The following is a 20,576-nucleotide window of genomic DNA, read 5'->3' on the forward strand; positions in this document are numbered from 1 at the left end:
AAGTTATGATTTGCTGAATATAATTATCCTATTTGTATGCATGTATCATTTTTGTATCCGAAGTTATGAATATTTACTAGGGATCAGCATTTTGGATGGGCTTACTCTGGAAAACACCCACAGCCAGCTTTTCAGGTACAACAATGAAGAAGCCAGATGGGGCTGATGTCCCATCAGCAAAGACAATAGGACTGTGAAGTAGCTTAACCTTCCTATGGGCATTTTGCCCAGCCTGTAAGAAATGGCTGCTATAACAGCCATGTGACCAGCCCACATGTATCTAGATTCCATCTTCTGATGTCAGAATTCTTCCACAAACTGGTCTGGGAACCAAGTTTTGAAACAAAGGATTCCTGCCATATGCTAAAGCTATATAAGGCAGGGATTGACATCATCCATGTTTCTTCACTCCCCACACAAGAAGACACCTGGAAACACTGGAGGAACAAAGTGGGGGAAAGTGCGGAATCCAAGCTGAAGGGATTTCTAGCCTGTGTATAAAAGACCTGGGGATTCCAAGCTGTAAAGCAAGTGCAGCTTGTCCCATAATCTAATTATCTTCTATGACGAGATAACTGGCTCTGTGGATGGGGGGAAAGCAGTGGATGTGAAATTCCTTGACTTTAGCAAAGCTTTTGATATGGTCCCCCACAGTATTCTTGCCAGCAAGTTAAAGAAGTATGGGCTGGATAAATGGATTATAAGGTGGATAGAAAGCTGGCTAGATCGTCGGGCTCAATGGGTAGTGATCAATGGCTCTATGTCTAGTTGGCAGCTGGTATCAAGAGGAATGCCCCAAGGGTCGGTCCTGGGGCTGGTTTTGTTCAATATCTTCATTAATGATCTGGAGGATGGCGTGGACTGCACCCTCAGGAAGTTTGCAGATTACACTAAACTGGGAGGAGTGGTAGATACGCTGGAGGGTAGGGATAGGATACAGAGGAACCTAAACAAATTAGAGGATTGGGCCAAAAGAAATCTGATGAGGTTCAACAAGACAAGTGCAGAGTCCTGGACTTAGGACGGAAGAATCCCATGCACTGCTACAGACTAGGGACCGAATGGCTAGGCAGCAGTTCTGCAGAAAAGAGCCTAGGGATTACAGTGGACGAGAAGCTGGATAGGAGTCAACAGTGTGCCCTTGTTGCCAAGAAGACTAATGGTATTTTGGTCTGTATAAGTAGGGGCATTGCCAGCAGATCGAGGGACGTGATCGTTCCCCTCTATTCGACATTGGTGAGGCCTCATCTGGAGTACTGTGTCCTGTTTTGGGCTCCACACTACAAGAAGGCTGTGGACAAATTGGAAAGAGTCCAGCGGAGGGCAACAAAAATGATTAGGGGACTGGAACACATGACTTATAGAATCATAGAATCATAGAATATCAGGGTTGGAAGGGACCCCAGAAGGTCATCTAGTCCAACCCCTGCTCAAAGCAGGACCAATTCCCAGTTAAATCATCCCAGCCAGGGCTTTGTCAAGCCTGACCTTAAAAACCTCTAAGGAAGGAGATTCTACCACCTCCCTAGGTAACGCATTCCAGTGTTTCACCACCCTCTTAGTGAAAAAGTTTTTCCTAATATCCAATTTAAACCTCCCCCACTGCAACTTGAGACCATTACTCCTCGTTCTGTCATCTGCTACCATTGAGAACAGTCTAGAGCCATCCTCTTTGGAACCCCCTTTCAGGTAGTTGAAAGCAGCTATCAAATCCCCGCTCATTCTTCTCTTCTGCAGGCTAAACAATCCCAGCTCCCTCAGCCTCTCCTCATAACTCATGTGTTCCAGTCCCCTAATCATTTTTGTTGCCCTTCACTGGACTCTCTCCAATTTATCCAATTTATCCACATGATAAATGAGGCGGGGCTGAGGGAACTGGGATTGTTTAGTCTGTGGAAGAGAAGAATGAGGGGGGATTTGATAGCTGCTTTCAACTACCTGAAAGGGGGTTCCAGAGAGGATGGCTCTAGACTGTTCTCAGTGGTAGAAGAGGACAGGACAAGGAGTAAGGATCTCAAGTTGCAGTGGGGGAGGTTTAGGTTGGATATTAGGAAAAAGTTTTTCACTAGTTGGGTGGTGAATCACTGGAATGCGTTACTTAGAGAGGTGGTGGATCACAGAATCATAGAATATCAGGGTTGGAAGGGACCTCAGGAGGTCATCTAGTCCAACCCCCTGCTCAAAGCAGGACCAATCCCCAACTAAACACTCCTGAGGTCCCTTCCAACCCTGATATTCTGTGATTCTATAATTCTATTATATGAATCTTTAGTGCATCTGGCATGTAAATATCTTGCAATGCTAACTACAACAGTGCCATGTGAATGCCTGTTCGCACTTTTAGGTGCTATTGTAAACAATATCCAGATAAGTCCTCACCAAAGCCGAATAGAGGGGAAGGATCACATCCCTCGATCTGAATCATAGAATCATAGAATCATAGAATATCAGGGTTGGAAGGGACCCCAGAAGGTCATCTAGTCCAACCCCCTGCTCAAAGCAGGACCAATTCCCAGTTAAATCATCCCAGCCAGGGCTTTGTCAAGCCTGACCTTAAAAACCTCTAAGGAAGGAGATTCTACCACCTCCCTAGGTAACGCATTCCAGTGTTTCACCACCCTCTTAGTGAAAAAGTTTTTCCTAATATCCAATCTAAACCTCCCCCACTGCAACTTGAGACCATTACTCCTCGTTCTGTCATCTGCTACCATTGAGAACAGTCTAGAGCCATCCTCTTTGGAACCCCCTTTCAGGTAGTTGAAAGCAGCTATCAAATCCCCCCTCATTCTTCTCTTCTGCAGGCTAAACAATCCCAGCTCCCTCAGCCTCTCCTCATAACTCATGTGTTCCAGTCCCCTAATCATTTTTGTTGCCCTTCGCTGGACTCTCTCCAATTTATCCACATCCTTCTTGAAGTGTGGGGCCCAGAACTGGACACAGTACTCCAGATGAGGCCTCACCAATGTCGAATAGAGGGGAACGATCACGTCCCTCGATCTGCTCGCTATGCCCCTACTTATACATCCCAAAATGCCATTGGCCTTCTTGGCAACAAGGGCACACTGCTGACTCATATCCAGCTTCTCGTCCACTGTCACCCCTAGGTCCTTTTCCGCAGAACTGCTGCCTAGCCATTCGGTCCCTAGTCTGTAGCTGTGCATTGGGTTCTTCCGTCCTAAGTGCAGGACCCTGCACTTATCCTTATTGAACCTCATCAGATTCCTTTTGGCCCAATCTTCCAATTGGTCTAGGTCCTTCTGTATCCTATCCCTCCCCTCCAGCGTATCTACCACTCCTCCCAGTTTAGTATCATCCGCAAATTTGCTGAGAGTGCAATCCACACCATCCTCCAGATCATTTATGAAGATATTGAATAAAACCGGCCCCAGGACCGACCCCTGGGGCACTCCACTTGATACCGACTGCCAACTAGACATGGAGCCATTGATCACTACCCGTTGAGCCCGACAATTTAGCCAGCTTTCTACCCACCTTATGGTGCATTCATCCAGCCCATACTTCCTGTAGGAGCCTGCAATGCTCCTACATATACAGCCCAAAATGCTGTTAGTCTTCTTGGCAACAAGGGTACACTGTTGACTCATATCCAGCTTCTCATCCACTGTAACCCCTAGGTCCTTTTCTGCAGAACTGCTGCATAGCCACTTGGTCTCTAGTCTGTAGTAGTGCATGGGATTCTTCTGTCCTGAGTGGAGGACTCTGCACTTGTCCTTGTTGAACCTCATCGGATTTCTTTTGGCCCAAATCCTCAAAATTGTTTAGGTCCGTCTGTATCCTATCTCTACCCTCCAGCATATGTCCCTTCATGCTTCAACCACTATTCCAGAGGACATGTTTCCATGCTAATGTTGGGTTCTGCTTGATAACAATCAAAAGCAGTGCAGACTGATGTATCATAGAATCATAGAATCATGTATGTTCATTTTCATCTTCTGAGTCAGATGCCACCAGCAGAAGGTTGATTTTCTTTTTTGGTGGTTTGGGTTCTATAGTTTCCACATCAGAGTATTGCTCTTTTAAGACTTCTAAAAGCATGCTCCATACCTGGTCCCTCTCAGATTTTGGACGGAACTTCATAGAATCATAGAATATCAGGGTTGGAAGGGACCTCAGGAGGTCATCTAGTCCAACCCCCTGCTCAAAAGCAGGACCAATTCCCAGTTAAATCATCCCAGCCAGGGCTTTGTCAAGCCTGACCTTAAAAACCTCTAAGGAAGGAGATTCTACCACCTCCCTAGGTAACGCATTCCAGTGTTTCACTTCAGATTCTTAAACCTTGGGTCAAGTGCTGTAGCTATTTTTAGAAATCTCACATCTGTATCTTCTTTGCATTTTGTCAAATCTGCTGTGAAAGTGTTCTTAAAATGAATATGTGTTGGGTCATCATCTGAGACTGCTAGAACATGAAATATATGCAGAATGCTTGTAAAACAGAGCAGGGGACATACAATTCTCCCCCCAAGGAGCAAAATCACAAATTTAATTGACGCATTATTTTTTTAACGAGCATCATTAGCATGGACGCATGCCCTCTGGAATGGTGGCCAAAACATGAAGGAGCATATGAATGTTTAGCATATCTGGCATGTAAATACCTTGCAACTCCAGCTACAAAAATGCCATGCAAATGGCTGTTCTCACTTTCAGGTGACACTGTAAATAAGAAGCAGTATCTCCCATCAATGTAAACAAACTTGTTTGTTTTAGCGATTGGCAGAATAAGAAGTAGGACTGAGTGGACTTGTAGGCTCTAAAGTTTTACACTGTTTTGTTTTTGAGTGCAGTTATGTAACCAAAAACAATCTGCATTTGTAAATTACACTTTCACAATAAAGAGATTGCACTTCAGTACTTGTGTGAGGTGAATTGAAAAATACTATTTTTTTTGTTTATCATTTTTACAGTGCATATATTTTTAATAAAAAAGAATAATATAAAGTGAGCCCTGTGCTCTTTGTATTTGTGTTGTAATTGAAGTCAAAATTAAAAATGTAGAAAAAACATCCAAAAACATTTAATAAATTTCAATTGGTATTCTATTGTTACAAGTGTGATTAATCGTGATTAATTTTTTTAATCGTGAATAATTTTTTGAGTTAATCGCATGACTTAACTGAGATTAATTGACAGCCCTACTTAAAATCTATCTTTTGTATTTAATAAACTTATTTAATGGTTTAATCCAGTGTTTCCCAAACTTGTTCAGCTGCTTGTGCAGGGAAAGCCCCTTGCGGGCCTGGCCTATTTGTTTATAATTTGCTTTTATATCTTTGGTTAACTGCTCTTCAAATTCCTTTAGCCTTCAAATTCTCTAATTTTTATTTCCCCTTTTACCTTCTGTGCTTTATGTTTCTTTCTATGGACTTCCCCAGGGTTGGATTTCCATTTCTTGAGTGCTACATATTTGGTTCAATTAACATATTGAACTTTCTCATTAAATCAGACTGGTTTATTTCTCACCTTCCTGATCCTTTCTACGATAAGGGGTGTGTTTCTTTGGGACTCTACTACTGTTCCTGGAGGAGCCTCCAAGAATTGTAATTCCCTCACTTTAGACCTTAGGGCAGGATCCCCATCTTTTACAATCCCCTTTTCTGAAAGTGCATGACTAATAAACCTTTGACTATGTGTGCGGTATGTGGGTCCATTGGCCAAAACACTTTCTTACGGGGGGTGTACGGATGCTACTCCAGCTCTAGAGCTCCCCTGCTACTCAAGGCCCTGCTCACCCCCCAGGCTTCTCACAGAAGGCAAGGTTTGTCTAATTGATATATTTGCAACACCCACCCACAGTACGTGTGACTGCAATAGAGGTTTGAATGGAAATCCCATTTTGGGAGTAATCAAAATGTGAACCCCACCTGTGAGTGTTCATCCCATGTGAGCACCCCCCCCCCCCAGTACTGTCACAGATAAAGTAACCCTGAGAATTTCCCAAACCCAGGTATCAGTTATTAACTGGCTTTACATTACATCTGAAGACATTCTAAGTTCCTCCCATACTGGCGATACATAGAATCATAGAATAGCAGGGTTGGAAGGGACCTCAGGAGGTCATCTAGTCCCAACCCCTGCTCAAAGCAGGACCAACCCCCAACTAAATCATCCCAGCCAGGGCTTTGTCAAGCCAGGCCTAAGGATGGAGATTCCACCACCTCCCTAGGTAACCCATTCCAGTGCTTCACCACCCTCCTAGTGAACTAGTGTTTCCTAATATCCAACCTAGACCTTCCCCACTGCAACTTGAGACCATTACTCCTTGTTCTGTCATCTGCTACCACTGAGAACAGTCTAGAGCCATCCTCTTTGGAACCCTCTTTCAGGTAGTTGAAAGCAGCTATCAAATCCCCCTCATTCTTCTCTTCCGCAGACTAAACAATCCCAGTTCCCCCAACCTCTCCTCATAACTCATGTGTTCCAGTCCCCTAATCATTTTTGTTGCCCTCCGCTGGACTCTTTCCAATTTTTCCACATCCTTCTTGTAGTTTGGGGCCCAAAACTGGACACAATACTCCAGATGAGGCCTCACCAATGTCGATACCACTGTTTCTATAGTAATTAGTGTATTTCAGAGGGGAAAAGTGATGGGAGACTGAAGAGCCCAACACAGTAAGTAGCATGAGCAAAATATGTGATGATATCAGGAGTGCTTCCAAGTTTCCTGAATGATTTTGCCACATGTGAGCAATGTTTGCATCCCAAGCTCATGGCAGTGAAAACTTCAGGGCACCTCATTTTGAGCACTACAAAAATAAATACAATTAGCACAGATGTGCATCTGATCCTGAAATCTTCTAAGATTATTTTGAAATCTTTAATCTCAGCCAAAGAGGCTCTTTAGTGCTGCTGCCTTGCTGATTAACTAAAGAGAAGCTCCCATATGATCCAATTAGAAGCAGAGACTTCTTTCCCATATTTCAGATCAGAGGGAAGAGAGACATTTTATTAACACATTGCTCTACACACACACAAGCTAGCAGAATATCACATGCATGGTTTAGCTTCTCTTCTTCTATCTTTTGTGGAACAAAAAAACCTCTCAGAATGATTCTACCAGGGTTTCTGAGTGTGTGTGTGTGTGTGTGTGAAAGAGAGAGAACAAATTAAACTCCCCAAATATTTTTCCTTTATCTGTGTTCTTTAAGAGCCGAGCGTAAAAACTAGGAGCTCAGGCATTAATTTCAATTGAATTGGGCCTATTTAAATTTATTGACATGAAATGAAAAATCCCCAATGTGGTCTTGAACTGTCATGCTGTCCAGAGGCAAGAAATTTTAATTTACCCCCCGCACCCCACCCAAAAAACCCCCTTCAGACATTCAGTGTGATGTACAAGGTTTCCAGTGAGCCAGTCAACTCTTCCACTCTTTATCCTGGATCAATTTCTCTTTTCTATCCTGAATGACAGCAACTGATTCCCCCTCTTCCCTCGACTTCTTTTTATAAAATACAAATATACTGCCTATTACAACACTGTTAAGGGACTGAAATCAACAAAAGCAGAAGATGCCAGAGTTCAGGCAGTCTCACCACTGGGTGCAATTCGACCTGGTTTTGGCATACAGTTGGACCTGCTCCCAAAGAGGCACTACAGAGGCCAGACACAAGTTGTGATCAGATTCATGACCCATATATTCTGCAATAAAAAAAGGAGCATTTGTGGCACCTTAGAGGCGAATCAATTTATTTGAGCATAAGCTTTCGTGAGCTACAGCTCACTTCATCGGATGCATACCGTGGCAAATACAGTGGGGAGAGACTGTCCGGTTTGGCCAATGTACGTGGCAAACGGGCAATGATGGCACACTCCTGTTCTTTTTGCGGATACAGACGAATGCGGCTGCTACTCCGAAAACTGCCAATATTCTGCATGATGCCTACACTCATCACATGACTGAACCCACTCTCCACATGACCAGAGGTGCCAAGGCAGCATGCTTGATTGGGCCAACATGTCCTGTGGCAGCTAGGCAGGGCATAGAATCATAGAATATCAGGGTTGGAAGGGACCCCAGAAGGTCATCTAGTCCAACCCCCTGCTCAAAGCAGGACCAATTCCCAGTTAAATCATCCCAGCCAGGGCTTTGTCAAGCCTGACCTTAAAAACCTCTAAGGAAGGAGATTCTACCACCTCCCTAGGTAACGCATTCCAGTGTTTCACCACCCTCTTAGTGAAAAAGTTTTTCCTAATATCCAATCTAAACCTCCCCCACTGCAACTTGACACGGGCATGTTCTTCCCGTGTCTGTGCTGGGCACAGGATCACAGCACTGCCGTGCCCAGCTACAGCATGGGAGCCTGGTGACATGCCCCGCCAGGACAGGCTGGCCCCGTAGTCTGGCCCATGCTCCCTGTCTCTATAAATGGGTGCAAGTGTATAAGTCTACGTGGGACCTCCCTTGAGTGTGGAAGGTGAGATAGAAAAATCAGTTTGTTTCAATGCAGTGTGAGGAACAGAGGGACTCATTGAATATCGTATGGATATGTAACCAAAATCTGAATAATATGATGATTTTTTAAAAAAAATAGGATGTAAGCCAAGACAAGTGAGTATGTTTCAGAGCAGAGATGCAGTCAGGGTATATTAACTTTTCCAACCACAGGCCATAGGCCCATCAACAAACAATACCACCCCCATCAAATGGGACATTAAACAGGACCATCTGGTAGCCAAAAGCAAGAGTTTGGCAGTACCTTGTCTTAGTAGCCATACAATTGTTCTTTTTTGTAGATTCTGAATATCAAAACCTTAAATTAAAGAAACTGCCTGAGCCCCCTTGTCACTGGTAAACATTCTGAAATCTGAACACTTATTACCACTCCTCTCGTAAAAAGAAAAGGAGGACTTGTGGCACCTTAGAGACTAACCAATTTATTTGAGCATAAGCTTTCGTGAGCTACAGCTCACTTCATCGGATGCAACTCTTCTCGTGATTCACAAGTCAGATGACAGTGAAACCACTTTCATTTAATTCAATTATTTTTAATGAAAACTTCAATTATTTTGTTAACAAACATAATTAAGCAGGAGGTACGTATGTTATGTCTGTATTAGCAGTGTATCCTGCCAGCCCCCATCCTCCCTCCAATGAGACACAGCACTCTCACAGCAGGCTCTCACAACAGGCTCACTTAACAAATTCTTACATATTCATTCAAGAGAATTACTTTTCAAATATTGGATAATTATAGACATTAACAGATTATAAACCAAAACCATGGCCAACTGTTTTCTTTGTTCATCTTTTATGCTTCTGGAGTGACATGTGCATTGAAGCCACCTTCATGAGGTATGGACTGAGCCATGGTTGCATAACTGGGATCATCCTGAAACCAGAGTTGCTCAAGAGGTACACTAAGTGCTGCAATGGGGGGCTGTGTTGGCGAGTATCTCAGTGTCTGTTGTGGGGATAGTTTGTCAGTTTGACCGTGTGCTTGATTGTTTGAAAAGTGTGAATTGGGAGTGCTTTGTTCCAGGTGAGTGGGCCTGACGGTTATAAAAAGACAGTCAGCTGTGAACCAGCTGAGCAGCGAACAGAGGGAGTTTGCCTGGGAGTTTGCCTGGGCAGAGCCCACTGAGGCTTACATCTTGCCAACTTCTCTGAGTAGTTACTACAACTCTTGAGGAAGCTCATAGAAGAAAAGTAATATGGATGGTGAGCGTTCAGCTGTTGTTACCTGCACAGGATGTGCCATGTTTGTCTTTCTTCCACAGGACAGAAGCGACTTTGTCTGTACAAAGTGCAAGCTGGTCTCCATATTGGAAGAGAAGGTTCAAGGTCTGGAGAAACAAGTATCGACCCTGCGTTGCATAAGAGAAACTGAAGATTTCCTGGACAGACGTCAGGATATGCTTCTATGGACATAACGTTCTGAAGATTCAGAGCAGGCTGTGCAGCAGGGACAGAAGGATGGTGAAGAAATTTGGCAGCATGTGACCTCCAGAGGAAGAAAGGGGACCATCCATGTACCAGCAATGCAGATACAGGTAAGCAACCGTTTTCATGTTCTCTCCACAGGTATGAATGCAGAGAGTGGACCAGATGATACATCTGAGGGAAGGGAGCAGAAGGAGACTCCGCCGATTGGAAGGCATGAGATGTGCTGTTCTAGGATTGGGGGTTCCACGACCACTGCTCCCAAGAGAAGGAGGTGGGTGGTGGTGGTCAGGGACTCATCAAGCCCTTGGATCACTACCCCTTCATACTTCTCCACATGGCCACCAATGATACTGCCAAGAATGACCTTGAGCAGATCACTGCAGACTATGTGGCTCTGGAAAGAAGGATAAAGGAGTTTGAGGTGCAAGTGGTGTTCTCGTCCATCCTCCCTGTGGAAGGAAAAGGCCTGGGTAGAGACCGTCGAATCATGGAAGTCAACGAATGGCTATGCAGGTGGTATCGGAGAGAAGGCTTTGACCACAGGATGGTGTTCCAAGAAGGAGGAGTGCTAGGCAGAGACAGGCTCCACCTAATGAAGAGAGAGAAGAGCATCTTCGCAAACAGGCTGGCTAATCTAGTGAGGAGGGCTTTAAATTAGGTTCACTGGGGGAAGGAGACCAAAGCCCTGAGGTAAGTGGGGAAGTGGGATACTGGGAGGAAACACAATCAGGAGAGCTCAAGAGGGGAGGGCTCCAGCTTCATACTGAGAAAGCAGGATGATCAGTGTGTTATCTTAAGTATCTACACACAAATGCAAGAAGCCTGGGAAACAAGCAGGGAGAACTGAAAGTTCTGGCACAGTCAAGGAATTATGATGTGATTGGAATAACAGAGACTTGGTGGGATAACTCACATGACTGGAGTACTGTCATGGATGGATATAAACTGTTTAGGAAGGACAGGCAGGGCAGAAAAGGTGGGGGAGTTGCATTGTATGTAAGAGAGCAGTATGACTGCTCAGAGCTCCAGAATGAAACTTCAGAAAAACCTGAGAGAATCTGAATTAAGTTTAGAAGTGTGAGCAACAAGGGTGATGTCATGGTAGCAGTCTGCTACAGACCACCAGACCAGGGAGATGAGGTGGACGAGGCTTTCTTCCGGCAACTAACGGAAGTTACTAGATCGCAGGCCCTGGTTCTCATAGGAGACTTCAATCACCCTGATATCTGCTGGGAGGTGACAAGCCCTCTGTGGAGAAAGAAGTGGTTCGAGACTATTTAGAAAAGCTGGATGACCTTGAGGCCGGATGCTCTGCATCCGAGAGTGCTAAAGGAGGTGGCAGATGTGATTGCAGAGCCATTGGCCATTATCTTTGAAAACTCATGGCGATCGGGGGAGGTCCCAGATGACTGGAAAAAGGCTAATGTAGTGTCCATCTTTAAAAAAGGGAAGGAGGAGGATCCGGGGAACTACAGGCCAGTCAGCCTCACCTCAATCCCTGGAAAAATCATGAAGCAGGTCCTCAAGGAATCAATTCTGAAGAACTTAGAGGAGAGGAAAGTGATCAGGAACAGTCAGCATGGATTCACCAAGGGCAAGTCATGCCTGACTAATCTAATTGCCTTCTATGACGAGATAACTGGCCCTGTGGATGAGGGGAAAGCAGTGGACATGTTATTCCTTGACTTTAGCAAAGCTTTTGATACGGTCTCCCACAGTATTCTTGCCAGCAAGTTAAAGAAGTATGGGCTGGATGAATGGACTATACGGTGGATAGAAAGCTGGCTAGATCGTCGAGCTTAACGGGTAGTGATCAATGGTTTGATGTCTAGTTGGCAGCTGGTATCAAGTGGAGTGCCCCAGGGGTCAGCCCTGGGGCCGGTTTTGTTCAATATCTTCATTAATGATCTGGAGGATGGTGTGGATTGCACCCTCAGCAAGTTTGCAGATGACACTAAACTGGGAGGAGTGGTAGATATGTTGGACAGCAGGGATAGGATACAGAGGGACCTAGACAAATTAGAGGATTGGGCCAAAAGAAATCTGTCTTTCAACAAAGACAAGTGCAGAGTTGTGGACTTAGGACGGAAGAATCCCATGCATTGCTACAGACTAGGGACCGAGCAGCTAGGCAGCAGTTCTGCAGAAAAGGACTTAGGGGGTTGTAACGATGCTGGTTCTGGCGGGACCCAACTGAAAGTGCCAATTCAGGACAAATTGCTTAAAGCAGGGCAGTCATAGCCCAAGGCTGGGTTTTTTCCACCTCTAAGGCAATGGAAACCAGCCAGACAGAGAAGACTTTGGTTTTACCCCACTGGCTAACCACAAGTCACACAAGCAACTCACTTAGACACTCCAGTTTCCCAGTATCACCACCAGTGTCACTCGTTATGGGGACAAATGGTTAGGAAAACCAATACCCCAGTAAAAGAAAAAAGGTTCTCTCGATCCCAAAGGACCATGCCCCAGACCCAGGTCAATATACAAATCAGATCTTACCCACAAATCACACTGTTGCCAATCCTTTAGAATCTAAAATCTAAAGGTTTATTCATAAAAGGAAAAAGATACAGACGAGAACTAGAACTGGTTAAATGGAATCAATTACACACAGTAATGGGAAAGTTCTTGGCTCAGGCTTGCAGCAGTGATAGAATAAACTGCAGGTTCAAATCAAGTCTCTGGAGAACACCTGCAGCTGGGATGGGTCGTTCAGTCCTTTGTTCAAAGCTTCAGTGTAGCAAAGTCCCTCCAGAGGTAGGAAGCAGGATTGAGGACCAGATGGAGGAGCTGCAGCAGCTTTTTATAGTCTCTTGCCATGTGGTCATTCTTTCTTTGTTCCAAAGACAAGCTGCCCATCACATGGCCTGGAAAAACCTCAGAGTTCTGTCCATAGACATGTCCCTGCATACCTTGCTGAGCCCCAAGGTGTATCTGCCTTCTCTCAGTGGGTCAGTTGCATAGCTGATGGTCCTTAACAGGCCATCCAGCAGGCTAGGCAGAGCTGACACCAACTTGTCTGGGGTGTCACCCAGAAGCATAGCATAAGTTTGAAATATAGAGCAAATATTCATAACTTCAACTACAAAAATGATACACACATATAGACAGCATAATCATGATCAGCAAATGATAACCTTGTCTTAGACACCTCATTTGACCCCCTTTATGTAAGATTTGGTGCCACTACAGGACCTTGGTTGCAACAATGATCTGTACGGTCCCAGATTATGTCAATAACGTCACAGGGTTACAGTTGACGAGAAGCTGGATATGAGTCAACAGTGTGCCCTTGTTGCCAAGAAGGCCAATGGCATTTTGGGATGTATAAGTAGGGGCATTGCCAGCAGATCGAGGGACGTGATCTATTCGACAGTGGTGAGGCCTCGTCTGGAGTACTGTGTCCAGTTTTGGGCCCCGCACTGCGAGAAGGATGTGGAAAAATTGAAAAGCGTCCAGCGGAGGGCAACAAAAATGATTATGGGACTGGAACACATGACTTATGAGGCGGGGCTGAGGGAACTGGGATTGCTTAGTCTGCAGAAGAGAAGAGTGAGAGGGGATTTGATAGCTGCTTTCAACTACCTGAAAGGGGTTCCAAAGAGGATGGAGGCTGTTCTCAGTGGTGGCAGATGAGAGAACAAGGAGTAATGGTCTCAAGTTGCAGTGGGGGAGGTTTAGGTTGGATATTAAGAAAAACTTTTTCAGTAGAAGGGTGGTGAAGCACTGGAATGCGTTACCTAGGGAGAAAAGGAGTACTTGTAGCACCTTAGAGACCAACAAATTTATTTGAGCATAAGCTTTCGTGAGCTACAGCTCACTTCATTGGATGCATGTAGTGGAAAATACAGTGGGGAGATTTATATACACAGAGAACATGAAACAATGGGTGTTACCATACATACTGTAACCAGAGTGATCAGGTAAAGTGAGCTATTACCCAGCAATGCCCCACCGCCATATACATTGGCCAAACTGGACAGTCTCTACGTAAAAGAATAAATAGATACGAATCAGACATCAAGAATTATAACATTCAAAAGCCAGTTGGAGAATACCTCAGTCTCTTTGGTCACTCGATTACAGACCTAAAAGTGGCAATTCTTCAACAAAAAACCTTCAAAAACGGACTCTAAAGAGAGACTGCTGAATTGGAATTAATTTGCAAACTGGATACAATTAACTTAGGCTTGAATAAAGACTGGGAGTGGATGGGTCATTACACAAAGTAAAACTATTTCCCCATGTTTATTCCCCCCCCACTGCTCCTCGGATGTTCCTGTTAACTGCTGGAAATGACCCACCTTGATTATCACTACAAAAGGTTCCCCCCGCCCCCTGCTCTCCTGCTGGTAATAGCTCACCTTACCTGAGCACTCTTGTTACAGTGTGTATGGTAACACCCATTGTTTCATGTTCTCTGTGTATATAAAACCTCCCCACTGTATTTTCCACTACATGCATCCGATGAAGTGAGCTGTAGCTCACGAAAGCTTATGCTCAAATAAATTTCAGAATAGCAGCCGTGTTAGTCTGTATTCACAAAAAGAAAAGGAGTACTTGTGGCACCTTAGAGACTAACCAATTTATTTGAGCATAAGCTTTCGTGAGCTACAGCTCACTTCATCTCGGATGCATCTGATGAAGTGAGCTCTAGCTCACAAAAGCTTATGCTCAAATAAATTGGTTAGTCTCTAAGGTGCCACAAGTCCTTCTTTTCTTTTTGCAGATACAGACTAACATGGCTGCTACTCTGAAACTTATCTAGGGAGGTGGTAGAATCTCCTTCCTTTGAGGTTTTTAAGGTCAGGCTTGACAAAGCCCTGGCTGGGATGATTTAGTTGGGGATTGGTCCTGCTTTGAGAAGGGGGTTAGACTAGATGACCTCCTGAGGTCCCTTCCAACCCTGATATTCTATGATTTTATGATTCTATGTAATTTAATGGGACTCTTTTTCGTTTGACTGTTTCTCTTCAGTTCCTACCTCTCCTTTACCATCTTCTATCCTCTCCTCTTTACTAGGATATAGGGAATCCCCATTAATAGATCCTCCCCTAAGGGATGTGTCTGTCTGAACTGTGTTCTCCTCCATGTCTGTTGGCTTTCCCCCAGCACATAGTTCATTTTTAATTTTACACGCTAGCAATCTGGTTCCATTTTGGTTTAAATGGTGCCCATCTTTCCTGTATAGGCTCTCCCTTTCCCAAAAGGTTCCCCAGTTCCTAATAAACCTAAATCCCCCCTCCCAATGCCATTGTCTCATCCACACAATGAGACCCTGCAGTTCTGCCTGTCTAACTGGCCCTGCACATGGAACTGGAAGAATTCAGAGAATTCTACCATGGATGTCCTGGACTTTAATTTCTTACCTAGCAGCTTAAGTATGGCCTCCAGGATCTCTCTCCTACCTTTCCCTATGTCCTTGGTACCTACTCCCACTGGTTTCATTAGGATGCATGCAGTGACCTCCACTTTGCATTGCCATCGTGTCCAGCCAACATTGGAACATGTGGGGGCAAAAAAAATGACAATTAATATAAAATATATAGAAAGTGCCTCTTCTTAGCATTCGACAATTCCTTGGAAATACATTGGTAAATCCCTAATTTGTGACCCCTCCCCCAAGTACATCTCCAATGTATTTGAGAGAAATGCTGCTGTTAGCAGCTTGCTAACACTGATTAAAATTATTAATCCTGCTCACAGTGTTGTTAAAAAACATTAAGCAGTAAGTTACAAACCCCAAAGGTGAAATAATAAAGAGATTGATCTCAGATGAGAGTGAAAGAGAGAAGTGGAGCCTGCAATATGCTGTCAGCAATCTGGAAACGTCAAAACAAAGTCCCCAAAGTCTAAGCGCCCCAGGCTGACTGTGGCCTTCAAACAAATGCATGTAGGTTTGTGCTTGTGCAGCAGGACATGTTTACTGATGCAAGCTGAATCTCTCCCTCTGTACTAGGGTTTCCAGAAAGGGGAGAGAACTGGCATCTCTCTTGCCCTGCTGCTTCTGAAAAGACTGAGAGGGGAATTGCTCAGGGGTTGTTGTTGTTTTCGTGTTTTTTAACTGACAATGACCATTTCTTCTCCTTTTGTCCAGTGCACCTGCACTCTGCTCAAGCGGCACATGGCAGAATAAAAAGGTCAGTAAAAATGAAACAAGACAGGGTCATGACCGGGGAAGATCAAAGACACCCATCACATAGAAACACTTAACGAACAGTGGATCTTGGAAGGCTCCAATCCACATAAGAACTTTACTTGAGGACGTTCAAGGTAGCATGTGAACCATGGCTGCTATCTGTAAGTTTTGAGTCATGCATGGACATGTGACTTGCCCATGTGACTCCAAAACTCCATCTTGTAGCTGGGATTCTACACAGGGGTAGGGAGGGTGTCCACCCACAAGAAAAAGTCTATTTAAATCCCGGGGAGACCCCTCCATTTTGTCTTTAGCTGGCTCAAGAGATAGCCTCTCCACCCCAAAGGATACCTGAAAGAAACTGGAACAAATGACACTAGCCACAGGGGGTGTGAGTGATTGCTGGACCCAGACTAGAAGGAGACTAGTCTGTAAAAGGAATGTCATAAACATACAGCTAAGGGTAGCATAAAATCCCTCCTTTGCCTGTAAAGGGTTAAGAAGCTCAGATAACCTGGTTGGCACCTGACCAAAAGGACCAGTAAGGGGAGAAGATACCTTCAAATCTGTGGGGGAAGGTTTTTGTTTTGTGTTTCTTTGTTTTCTTTCCAGGACAGTGAGGAACCAGGGCAGGGAAAATACATCTCCTAAGCCATACCTGAACTAAGCATTTAAGATTACACATTGTAAGTAATAGGAATTAAATGCGTTAGATTATCTTTTGTTTTAGCTTGTGAATTTTCCCTAGGCTAAGAGGGAGGTTTATTTCTGGGTTTTTTTGTAACTTTAAAGTTTTACCTAGAGGGGAATCCTCTGTGTTTTGAATCTGATTACCCTGTAAAATTACCTTCCATCCTGATTTTACAGAGGTGCTTCTTTTACTTTTTCTTTATAATAAAGTTCTGCTTTTAAGAACCTGATTGGTTTTTAGTGTCCTAAAAACCCAAGGGGCTGGTCTGTGCTCACCTTGTTTACTCTCAAGCCTCCCCAGGAAAGGGTGTGAAGGGTCTTGGGGGGATATTTTGGGGAAACAGGAACTCCAAGTGGTCCTTTTCCTAAACCTTTGTCTAACTCACTTGGTGGTGGCAGCGATACCGTTCCAAGGACAAGGAACAATTTGTGCCTTGGGGAAGTTTTTTACTTAAGCTGGTAAAGATAAGCTTAGGGGGTCTTTCACGCGGGTCTCCACATCTGGAGACGAAGCTTTCTAACCATCAGAGGAGTGAAATTTTCGAATAGCCTTCCAAGGGAAGCAGTGGGGGCAAATGACCTATCTGGCTTTAAGATTAAATTTGATAAGTTTATGGAGGAGATGGTACGATGGGATAACATGATTTTGGCAATTAATTGATCTTTACATATTCATGGTAAATAGGCCAATGGCCTGTGATGGGATGTTAGTTGGGGTGGGATCTGAGTTACAACAGAGAATTCTTTCCTGGGTATCTGGTTGGTGAATCTTGCCCATAAGCTCAGGGTTCAGCTGATCGCCATATTTGGGGTCGGGAAGGAATTTTCCTCCAGGGCAGATGGAGTTTTTTCGCCTTCCTCTGTAGCATGGGGCACGGGTCACTTGCTGGAGGATTCTCTGCTCCTTGAAGTCTTTAAACCATGATTTGAGGACTTCATAGGTGAGAGGTTTACTGCAGGAGTGGGTGAGTGAGGTTCTGTGGCCTGCGTTGTGCAGGAGGTCAGACTAGATTATCATAATGGTCCCTTCTGACCTTAATATCTATGTATGTATGTATCTGTACCCTAGAGTTCAGAGTTGGGAGGGAACCCTGACAGAAGCTTACTGGAACACTCTGAGGGTGAGGTTTTATCTGTATTCAATTTTCTTACTCTATTAGGCATAGACTTGCATGTTTTATTTTATTTTGCTTGGTAATTCACTTTGTTCTGTATGTTACTACTTGGAACCACTTAAATCCTGCTTTCTGTATTTAATAAAATCACTTTTTTATTTATTATTTAACCCAGAGTACGTATTAATACCTGGGGGTGGGGGGGCAAAGAGCTGTGCATATCTCTCTAGCAGTGTTACAGAGGGTGAACAATCCATGAGTTTACCATGTGTGAGCTCTATACAGGGTAAAACGGATGTATTTGGGGTTTGGACCCCACTGGGAGTTGTGCATCTGAGTGTTAAAGACATGAACACTTCTTAAGCTGCTCTCAGTTAAGCTTGCAGTTTTTGGGACGTGGCTCAGACCTGGGTCTGTGTTTGTGGCCAGCAAGCGTGTCTGGCATAGCCGGGCAGGACTCTGGAGTCCGAAGCTGGCAGGGAAAGCAGGGGCAGAAGTAGTCTTGGCACATTAGTTGGCAGCCCCAAGGGGGTTTCTGTGATTCAACCCGTTTCACGCTCCACTGCTACTGAGGCGCTCAGGGACTGAACTAGTTAATGCACATAAATAAAAACACCCTAGAAATGTAATTAACAATATCTGGAAACTTGCAAAGCAAAACTCCCAAGGGGTTTGTCCCAGGGTGCCTGGCCTCTGTAAATGAAGTAGGTCCAGCTCCCCTGGGCCAGAGCAGATGCTCCCATTCTGTCAATTAAGAGGGCGGGGCAGCATCTAGGGCCTATAAATGGTCAGGAAGGCTGTGACCTGCTGAGTTAGGAAGGGTAGTGGAGAGCTGCCAGAGACCAGAGGGACAGGCAGAGAAGCAGAAGTGTTCCAGGGGTGCTGGATCCTCATGAAAGTAGGAGGGCCATGAGGCCCTGCCCCCTCTGTGGGCCCACCCCTCCTTTTTGCTCCAAGGCCCTACCCCCTGGCCAGGCTGCAAGCCAGAGCCTGGCCAGGGTAACAGCCATCCAGGCTGCTGTGGGGAGCCCTGGCAGACCCTCTGCCTGCCCTTGGTAGGGGGCTCAAGAGCACAGGTGTGGTGGGTGACACCGGTGTCTGGTGAGGGGGCGTGCCCAGTAGAGAGGCTGGTGAGGGGGCGTGCCCAGCAGAGAGGCTGGTGAGGTGTTCCTGTTATGCAGAGCAGGGTTTTAGGACTATGTTTGGGACTCTTGGTGTCGGAGTATTTGCATGATGTTTTTGTAATAAACCAGGCCCAAGGAGTGGTACTACTGAGGCAAGGGAGCCTGTGGTGGAGTCTGGGGGATTTCTGAAAGGCAGAAGTGAGGCAGGTGTACCTGGCATGCTGTGACCTGCTGCAGGAGGGCACTCCAGGTGGGGCTGCCTTATGACAAGAGTCTAATACAAAGGATAGCAATGCAGTAATGAAAGGAAACTAACACGGGACAATCTCTAACTCCTTTGAGGAAAAACTGACTAGGTGCTTTTTAAGATTCAGGGTCAGAGGAAGTAAGGCAGACTTCACAGGGAGCAAGTTCGACACCCGAGAGCCAAATACTTCAATGGTGTCATCATCAGTTAACATAACATACAGTGGCAGAGCACCATATAACTGAAGATAGCATCATAATGTGTACACACAAGGGAATACAAGGGAAAAAAAACTAGTAAAAGAAAGGAATCCCATCATGTGAAACCATAGATGCCCGGCATGGACCACCAGCAGGGTTTGAACCCAGAACATTCAGAGCCACACTACTGACTTCAACCACCTGAATTGAAGAACTAATGTCATTAGCTGGTAGCAGTAGGCTATTGTTCTCTATGCTCACCAGTCACTAGAGGGTGAGATGACACACACTTTGCCTAACTGCTTAGTCTACTTCAATGCCCACAAAAAGACCGCACTTGAGCTTTTACACAGCTACAGACACTTCACCAGAAACCAGAGTAACAGCCGTGTTAGCCTGTATTCGCAAAAAGAAAAGGAGGACTTGTGGCACCTTAGAGACTAACCAATTTATTTGAGCATAAGCTTTTGTGGGTTAGAACCCACTTCATCAGATGCATGGTGTGAAAATACAGGAGCAGGTATAAATACGTGAAAGGGGGTTGCTTTACCAAGTGTGAGGTCAGTCTAACGAGATAATATTTTAAGATGTGGTCTGTGTCACTATGTAGTAAGTTAAATAACAGATGTGCAGGCTGATATGAGTTTATGTAAGTGAGCAAAATGTACTATAACTCATATCAGCTTGCACATCTGTTATTTAACTTGCTACATAGTGACACAGACCACATCTTAAAATATTATCTCGTTAGACTGACCTCACACTTGGTAAAGCAACCCCCTTTCACGTATTTATACCTGCTCCTGTATTTTCACTCCATGCATCTGATGAAGTGGGTTCTAACCCACGAAAGCTTATGCTCAAATAAATTGGTTAGTCTCTAAGGTGCCACAAGTACTCCTTTTCTTTTCACCAGAAACGTTCCTCAGTTTCCAGGCCTTGGTTGCCCTTCCATACACCTGAGCAAAGTGGGGACAGAATGCTGCCATTCTGGTCTGATAGTCACCTACTTTTTTCAGAGATAAATGACTGACTCAGGGACCAAGCAGGGCAGAATCCAGCTCTCAATCTTTTCACCAAGAAGCACCCCAGTATGCCAGCCAGTTGAGTAGGGGGCCAGACGCACTGAAGGCTGAACTGGCAGAATCTTTCCCTTGGA

At 44.8% G+C, this 20,576-nt stretch overlaps 1 protein-coding gene across 6 annotated transcripts in view; it reads right to left on the bottom strand.

Annotated features, from left to right (window-relative positions):
* Positions 1–20,576, bottom strand: part of PKNOX2 (PBX/knotted 1 homeobox 2) — a 688,475-nt gene that overhangs the window by 223,921 nt on the left and 443,978 nt on the right. The gene's annotated exons all lie outside the window — the stretch shown is intronic.

Source organism: Lepidochelys kempii, chromosome 22 (genome assembly GCF_965140285.1).
Source record: "Lepidochelys kempii isolate rLepKem1 chromosome 22, rLepKem1.hap1, whole genome shotgun sequence".
NCBI lineage: Eukaryota > Metazoa > Chordata > Testudines > Cheloniidae > Lepidochelys > Lepidochelys kempii.